The 9,042-nt window shown below is 39.0% G+C and overlaps 1 protein-coding gene across 1 annotated transcript in view; it reads left to right on the forward strand.

Annotated features, from left to right (window-relative positions):
• CDC20B (cell division cycle 20B) overlaps positions 1-9,042 on the forward strand; it is a 65,587-nt gene that overhangs the window by 15,899 nt on the left and 40,646 nt on the right. The gene's annotated exons all lie outside the window — the stretch shown is intronic.

The raw sequence follows: 9,042 nt of genomic DNA on the forward strand, positions 1-9,042 counted from the left end.
GTCTCCTGCATCGGCAGGCGGACTCTCAAGCACTGCGCCACCAGGGAAGCCCCAAATGCACATTTAAGTCTGAGAAACTTTAGACCTCAATCTTTTTCTGGTTTGCAGAGCAACAAGCTTCTTTGGGTTCCCTTTATCTTCCACAGTAGATGTGTTTCGTGTCTCTGTGTCTACACTAGCTACTTTAACTCCGCAGGCTGTTTAAGCCAATAGCTTTAAAAGTTAATTCATAGAACCTGTTGTAATTTGAACCATGTAAACTCATTCCATTATAACTGTGCATTGAGGGAGGAGACAGAGGGATAACTCTGGAAGGGATGTTGACTGACCATCTCCCAGGCAGGACTGCATAGGGTGATATTATTTTGATAAAATCATTATGCTAGCTTCTAGTCCATTGTTTTCTAAGAATCTCCCATTGAGTGATCCAGAGCTGAAAGGACTTGAGAAGGCCAATATTATGCTGTATGAACTTATGAGAGATTGCTGTATAAGCCAGCATGCCAGTTTTTACAACCAGAAATAAAACAATTGTGCAGACCTGATGTTTCCTGTTCGTTTGACCAGAAAATTCACTCTATATGAAAACTACTTGGAAAGCTTAAGGAAGTCTCTTGTCAAGGACGAAATCAGATCAGAGCCAGTTTGTTAATTTTATAATTCTTAAGGCTTAGGAGCATGAGATATAAATATAAACATATGTGTGTATATATATATATATATATATAATATACATTTAAGGCAGTAGTTTGGAGAACACCCACCCTAGACAGTGGTGAGCACAGATAGATTTTGGACCTTGCTAGAGTCTTTCTCTGTATATATTTGATTTCATCATCTCTCAGCTTTCTGGGGATTGTCATCATTGCTTACATGTTCTGTCTATGCTAAGACCATCCTCAGATTATAAATAAATCCACATTGCAAATTTCTCTGCTTAAGGGATCATATGTTAGAAAACCCACCAGTTCTCTTTCAGAAGCTCTAGGAAGGCTTCCTAAAGGAGGGGAAGACATTGATGAGGTTGAAGGTCAAGGTTAAGGGAAACTACTGGGTCAAAAATGGGATAAAGCAGTGGACTCAGTCAACCAATTAAGGCACTGCAGAAGATACAATAAAGGGTAAGTGATGGAAGCAGCCTCACACAAGTATGAAATCAAGCTTGGAGACAAAACACACATGAAACAAGGGAACAATTATAAGGCAGCAAATAACCAAGTGCTAAAGAAATGACATGTTGGTAAGAGCTTTGTACTACCCATGATTCTAAACAAATAACATGTTTGTAGAAAGTTATTTTTAATATTTAATATATAAATATGCATATATTTATATTACAGGGGATCAAGTGTAGTATAAAGCTCTTTACAGACATTATGTAACAATTCTTTGAAATATGAAGATGTTAATAACTCACCCAGGATCACAGAACTAGTAAGTGGGACAACCAAGACTAGAGTTTAGGACTTTCAACTTCATAACCAAAATTATTTTAATGACATTAAACTATTTCTCTGTGATAGACAAAATATGTTTACTTAGAAGAAAATGTGATATGTGAGATTGCTGTAGTACTCTGGTGAAGGGGTTTTATTCATCACTAGATATTTAGATTTTTTTTTAATGTGGTACATTGTTTTTTAAAAGTCTTTATTGAATTTGCTACAATACTGCTTCTGTTTTATGCTTTGATTATTTTGTTTGAGAGGCATGTGGGATCTTAGCTCCCGCACCCCCTGCACTGGAAGGTGAAGTCTTAACCACTGGACCACTAAGGAAGTCCCAACATTTAGTTTTATAAGAAATCACTGTAAGGGTCTGAAGAGGGGAGGGAATGGAGAACAACAACCAAAACCTTGGCCACGTGTACTGAAGTTATGTGGAAGGGGTCAGAGCCTGCCGAGCAACAAGTCAAGCTGAGAGATGATAGTGTCTTAACGAAGGCAACCTTGATAAGGGAGATAGAAAGGAAGGGGTAGATGCTAAAGACACTCTGGAGCCCCCAGTGGCAGGTGTTGGCAATGCAGAATAAAAGATATCTGACCTTGATTGTTTTTGCTTGGGTTGTTTGGCTCCCTAGGATGAGGGGGCATTGGAAGTTAAAAAATGAGACGGTAAATATTTTGTTCTTCACGATCAATTTTAAATAATATTTAGACCCTGATTTCGAAATGTCCTGTGGACAGAATGCTGCCGTGTTGAGCTGCTGGTGGTGGGGCAGGTGGGAAGGGCAGACATTCAGAGGCAAAGGAAGAGCAGTTGGGGGGATATGCCTGAGAGCTAAGGACCATCTTTGTTACTTTTGTCTCTGCCATTAGGTTCTAGAAAGACCCTGGCATCACCAGCATGTCTTTCCTTGGAATGTCTAGGTTTTTCCCACCCACTGAATATTTGTGTGTCAGATTATTTATCACTAGATATATATTTGTTTCTGTTTTCCCAGTTGTTTCATTTTGTTACTTCCTGACCTTATTTTTAACCTCTCTAGGTTCCTTTCTATTTATTTTTTGGCCCCGGTGCCCTGAATTCCTCCCGATTTAGTGTCAATATGATGTGAACTCTAAAGGTAAACAAGGCACACTGATGTGCTTGGAGTATCAAGTCATTCATCCCTTTTCCCTTCTTTGTCTTATTTTCCTTATCTCCCTCTTCCTCTCTATTAATAAATACTTGAGTCATTTAAAACTATGCGACAGGCATTTCCTCAGCAGGAGATAGATCCTGGAACAAAAGTTTAAAAACATTGAAGATGAAATACCACAACCTACAGCAGTGTTTCCTAAGCTGTAGTTATTTGCATACTGCCTCAGTGATTTGCCCTGTCTGCATACCATTTGTTAGTTACTTAACTTTTTTTGTCCAAATCGAGTCACTTATTTTACCCAATTTTTATAAGGGAAAATTTTCTATCAACAATGAAAAATTTAAAACATTAAAAAATGCATATTAAATACATAACTATTAAAAAATGTTCATCTGTGCCATTACAGACCATATGTCCTTAGTGGAGAGGCTGACTGAGAACAATATATTCAAAATGTTACGAAGAATTGCGTTCTAACTCTTTGAACGTTCTTTGTGATGAATACAGACTTGCCTCTTCCCATGCATTGGTCCTAGTTTTGTCATAGGGAGCAACACAAAATAAGTTTTGCTTTTTTGTCATAAATTGCTTCTCTTTAAAGAAGACAGCTCCTTTTGGGTCTCCTTTCCTCTGGACTAGATACCCCAGGTGCTCTCACTCCATTCATGTGTGGCTATTTTACTGTGTGTTCCCTGCCCTCTTATCACTGCAGTCTCTTTCCTCCAAATAAAATCAAGTTTTGAATCCTGGCTTGTCCATCTCCTTCCAAAAGAACAGTTTTGAGACTGGCCATGGTTCTCCAGATGAGTTTTGACTGGTGCAGAGATAATCAGATTTTGCTTGCTTTTCTTCTGGACACTGTTTTCTCTTAACAAGGCCTAAAATTGTACTACTTAAAAAAAAAGTAATTGCATTATACTGTTGACTCATATTCTGGATGTGGTTGTCTAATACTGCCCATCATTTTCACTTCTTATCAGTTCTTTCCCATGTTAGGTCTGTGCTGTGAAAAAATTCTAAATGGGAAAAATTTTCACATATTCTTATTGAATTGAATTTTGCTGATTTTGGTCTTTGTCCCAGACTTTATTCTGAATCCTACTCTGTCCTTTAATATTTTAACTCTCTTCTCACCTTAGGAAAAAACATTTCAATAAATAAATTTCCATTCAAACTACTGATAACAAACTGAACAGCACTAGGCCAGGGACAAAACCCCTTCTGGACATCACAGGCGGATTCATTCAGGCCAAAATGGATCCAGTAAGACTCGTGTGATCCAGGCCACTGGCGACAAGCTACTTATTTCTAGTTACTTGTTCCTCCTATTGGAAAACCATGGAGAACACTTGTCTATCTAAATTTGGTGGGGGAGGGCATTTTCTCACTTGTCATCATAGATCACTAATCAGTATCCATTCTGGAAGTGTCGTCAGTGTTTTGAGGTTTCATTTATCTGGTCCCAGAGACTTGAACTTATTTAAATTGCCCAGATGAATATCTATTGCTTAATTTATCTCACTCTCCAGTTTCTGCAGAAATGTTTATTATATCCTGTCCAATTTGAAAATCATTCTTCTTAATGGAAAAGAAAGAAAGAAAATAGCTTATTTCCTTGCCTCTGGATTCTTTCTTAAATCCCTTGTGGCTTTTTAGGATTCATTGCCTCTGAGGGAAGAGGTTCATTCATTTATTCATGAGCTCCTAGATGCCCTAAATGTCTTATAATCTGAGGATAGTAAGAGAAAATACAAAGTCTCTGGTCTTAATGAATTGATAATATAGTAGAAGGACATAAAAATAATCAGAAAAGTGGAATATAAGCCATCTTAGTCTTTGTGGGCTGCTGTAACAAAATACCATAGACTGGGTAGCTTATAAACAACAGAAATTTATTTCTCACAGTTCTGGAGGCTAAAAGTCTGAGGTCAGGGTCCCAGCATGGTCGGCTGAAGGCTGTCTTCTGGGCTGCAGACTTCTTGTTGTACCCTCACATGATAGAAGGGGCTTGAGAGCTCTGTGGGGCCTCTTTTATAAGGGCACTAATCCCATTCATTAGGGCTCTGCCCTCATGACCTAATCACTTCCCAAAGACCCCACCTACTCACACCATCAACTTTAAGGGTCAGGATTTCAACATGATTTTTTTGTGGGGGGAGGAGGGACACAAACATTGAGACTACAGCATGAGCAGAGGTGCTAAAAGCATGGGGACTGAATCACTTTGTGAGTTTAAACTTTGGGTTACCCTGGTTGGTTTTGAGGTTGTGTACTGCATGCTCCAGGGGCTGCCATTCATAAAGGCAATGTTGTGTACAATTGTGTGCAGTGGTCTGAATCCTGGATCCGCTACTTATCAGGGCTATATCTTTTCTCAAGTTATCCTTGTTCAAACGTATTAACCTTCACTTTCCGACTCTGGAGAATGGGGGATATAATTGTACCTATCTCATAGGGCTGTGATGAAGTTTAAATAAAAACCCTCTAATACATTTATCTCCGTGCTTGGCACTTATTGAGTGCTTGATAAACGCTGTTATTATTAATAAAATGTGACCAGGCTCTATTGGAAGCACACATAGTGAGCTATAGACGCACAGGAGTGCTGTGTATTAGCTTCCAATGACTGATGTAACAAACTACCACACATTTGGAGGCTTTAAACAGCACACATTTATTCTCTTACAGTTATGGAGGTTAGAGGTACAAAATTAGTTTCCCTGGCATGAGGCAAGGAATCAGCAGGGGAGGCTTTAGGGGAGAAGCCATTCCTTGCCTTTTCCCGTTCCTGGTGAACCAGCATTTCTTTGTGAAGGTGGCTCTCTTTACTCAGTCTACTGAATCAAATGCTTCCAGAAACACCCTCACAGACACATCCAGAAATTACATTTTACGAGCTATCTGGGCATCTCTTAGCTCAATCAAGTTGATGCATAATATTAACCATCACAATTATATAGCCCACCACAGGCTGCCCAACCCAGTTTAGAATGGGGAGGAAAGGAATGTCAGAGACACTTTCCTGAAGGAATTGGTGGCTGATCCCAGCCATGAGGGTGGGCTAGAGAACTGCTGAAGAGCATCCCAGGTGGGGAAACAGTATGGAGAGAGTGACAGTGGACAAGCCAGAGAAACATGGCTCATTGTCAGTTCAGTGTGAAATTTCTTAATCATTTTTCTTAGCTGACATATCAAGTTCTTCTTTATTTTCCCTCTTTTAAACTCAGGATTATTTTGTTTTTAAATGTATATTTAAATTTGGGACTCCAGGAAAACCTTGATCAAGAGTATCATGTTTGTTGCAAGTTAAATACATCTTCAAATATGGTGGCTGCTCCCCTTCTTGCTGCCTAGAAGGGTGAGGGCTGCTTCGCTGGTGTTTGCAGAGGTTGCAGACCTAGCCCAGCCCACAGCCTGAATGGGGCCCACAAACATGCTTTGTTTAATCCGACGCGTTTTAAAATTTTTGAATCACTTGAAAACTTTGAGAAGTAGGGAAATTGATAGGAAAAGTCTCAATTTACAACTTCTGTTAAAACATGGGACAACGTACCCCTCTGACTATCTTTCTTGCTGAAACATGAGCATTCTGATCAGAGAGAGATTCCCACCACCCAGTCTCCTTCTGACTGGGGCTGAGTCTCTCCAGTCTTTGAGCTGGATCTGTGGTTTCCTTGTCTGAGAGAAACCAAGAAGTAGGAGATGAAAGTCTGAGTGGGCCACATTTCTCCCTCCAGGCCCCCTTCTGCCAGCTCCTTCCCTGCTGCTCCCTTGTCTGGGCTTCTGAGGATGAGACACCAGATTTATGTTTCCTGGGCTCTATCTTTCACGCTTTTCAGCTTTTCCTGTTCCTACTCAAAAACAAGAACAAGGGTAGAACAATCGAAAGGCAAAAAAATTGACCCCAGACGACACTGTTCACAACAGCAAAGGCCTCGGGCTCCTGACTTCTCTTTTTCTGGAGAAGGTGCCCTTTTCGGTACAGTTTCTGGAGGAAAACAGAGCAGCAGTAGGGGAGAGATCTCCACCCACCAGCTGGAGTGGCTGCAGGTGACCAGGTGATCACCTTACACACACTTACTAAAAAACCCAAACAAAACCAATTCACTGCCTTAATGTTCTGGCATATTTCCTTCCTATCTTTCATTTATAGATAGGAAGTAAGACCATATTGGAATACTCTTTTATGGTGTCCATTTTTCACTTGGTAGTATAGTATAAGCATTTTTGTGTTTTATTGAATTTAATCCTATCTTTAAAGATTTTTAAATTGAGGTGAAATCATAAAAATTAAAAAACATGAAATTGAACATAAAATTAAACATTTTCAAGTGAAAAATTCAATGGCCTTTAGTACATTCACAGTGTTGTACAACCACCACCTCTATCTCATTCCAAAATATTTTCATCATCCCAAAAGAAGACTCAAAAAAAAAAAAAAAAAAAGACTCCGTACCCATTAGGCAGTTTCTCCCCCATTTGCTCCTTCCCCCAATCCATGGAAACTACTGATCTGTGTTCTGTCTCTATGGAGTTACCTATTCTGGATATTTCATACACATGGAATCATACAATATGTGACTTTTTTGCGTCTGCTTCTTTCACTTCTCATAATATTTTCAAGGTTTATCCACATTATAGCATTTTATTAGTACTTCATTCCTTTTTATGGCTGAGTAATATTCATATACATATTGTTATACAGGCATATATATACTCCATTGCACACATGCATTCCCCCCTCAATTTGTTTATCCATTTCCACCTCTGGCTATTATAAATAATGCTGCTGTGAACATCTGTGTACTTGTAGTTGAGTACCTGTTTTCATTTCTTTGGGGTATATACCTAAGAGTTGAATTGCTGGTCATATGGTAATTCGAGGTTTAATTTTTTTTTTTTTTTTTTTTTTTTTTTTTTAGGCAGAGGACAGTCAACAGAATGCAGGTGCAAAACAGATAGGGGGATGTGATCAAGCACCTGGTGGATGGATTCACCCTGTGGGGGGGTGGGGAGGGACAAAGAAAGGGGTTTCCGGACCGGGGCACGAACCCGTGTCCCCTGCCTCGGCAGGCGGACTCTCAACCACTGCGCCACCAGGGAAGCCCGAGGTTTAAATTTTTGAGGAACTGCCAAACTTTATCCACAGCAGCTGCACCATTTTGCATTCTCATAAGCAATGTACAGAGGTTCTAATTTCTCCACATCCTCACCAATAGTTGTTATAGATAGGTCGACTGATTGACTATAGCCGTCTTAGTGGGTATGAAGTGGTGCTTCATTATGGTTTTGATTTCATTTCCCTAATTTCTAATGGCTGCACAGTGTTCCCTTTTATGGATGCCACATAGTTTACCTAGTCAATTCTCCACTGGTAAACACTGAGTCCCTCTCATCATTTTGCCCTTACGTATATACTGCAGTACACACCCTCACGTTCTCAGATGAAATCATGGACTGTGGAGTCAGACAGATTTTAGGGTATAGCATCTCCAGTTACTCCTAGTGTGGTCTTAGGCAATTCACTTAACTTCTAAATCTCAGTTTCTTCATTGGTAAAATGGGAATAAATAACAGACCTGCTTCACCAAGTGTTTCATAGGATTAAATATGAATGTGCATAAAGCCATTAACATATGGGTTTGTACGTGGTAAGCAATCAATAGATGCTGGAATCTTTGATTTCTTCCTTAAATTCTTAGAGGTGACATTGCTGGGTCAGTACAGGTTAGGCACATATTTGAGGGCTTTTGACACACATTGCCAAATTGTCCTTTCCAGATACTAATTGACATTCCACCAGCACTGTATGCCAGTGTTTGTTTCTAGAACCTTCAACATTGGGAATTGTCATTTAAAAAATCATTGCTAACATCTCATTATTGTTTTAAATTTGCATTTTTGATTATTAATGAGCTTGAATATATTTGGGGCATTTATATATCTCCTTTATGAACTGTCTTTTTATGTCCCATGCTCACTTTTCTCTTGGGATGATAAACGTCTAAATTTCTGTAAGAGCCCTTTATACAAAGATATTAACCTAACATGCCCGTCATTTTGTTAAAAAATAATTCATTTTCAGTTTGTCATTTGCATTTTAATTTCACATAACTACATGGCATGGCTCACCACTAAAGGATCTGTAAATACCAAACTCTTGGTGTTTCTCAGAGGGGATGGAAAGAAGTTGAGCAAGTTAGGCCTCAGTTTTCCCACCTGAAAAATGGGATTGGACTAGAAAATTGCTATTTATTTCCAGACTTTATGATATTTTATGCTTTTATGAAATTTTATGATTTTATATTAACATCTTCTATGATCATATAGTGTTATTCAATTTCATATTTTATATTTGTATGTAATAGTAATAAGCATAAACATAATTACTCCTGAAACTGCTTTGGTATGTCTTCAGACCCTTGAGCAGAGGCTCTAAGTGTGGTATATATATATAT

The sequence above is a fragment of the Lipotes vexillifer genome, unplaced genomic scaffold, assembly GCF_000442215.2.
Source record: "Lipotes vexillifer unplaced genomic scaffold, Lipotes_vexillifer_v1.1 scaffold810, whole genome shotgun sequence".
NCBI classification, from domain to species: domain Eukaryota; kingdom Metazoa; phylum Chordata; class Mammalia; order Artiodactyla; family Lipotidae; genus Lipotes; species Lipotes vexillifer.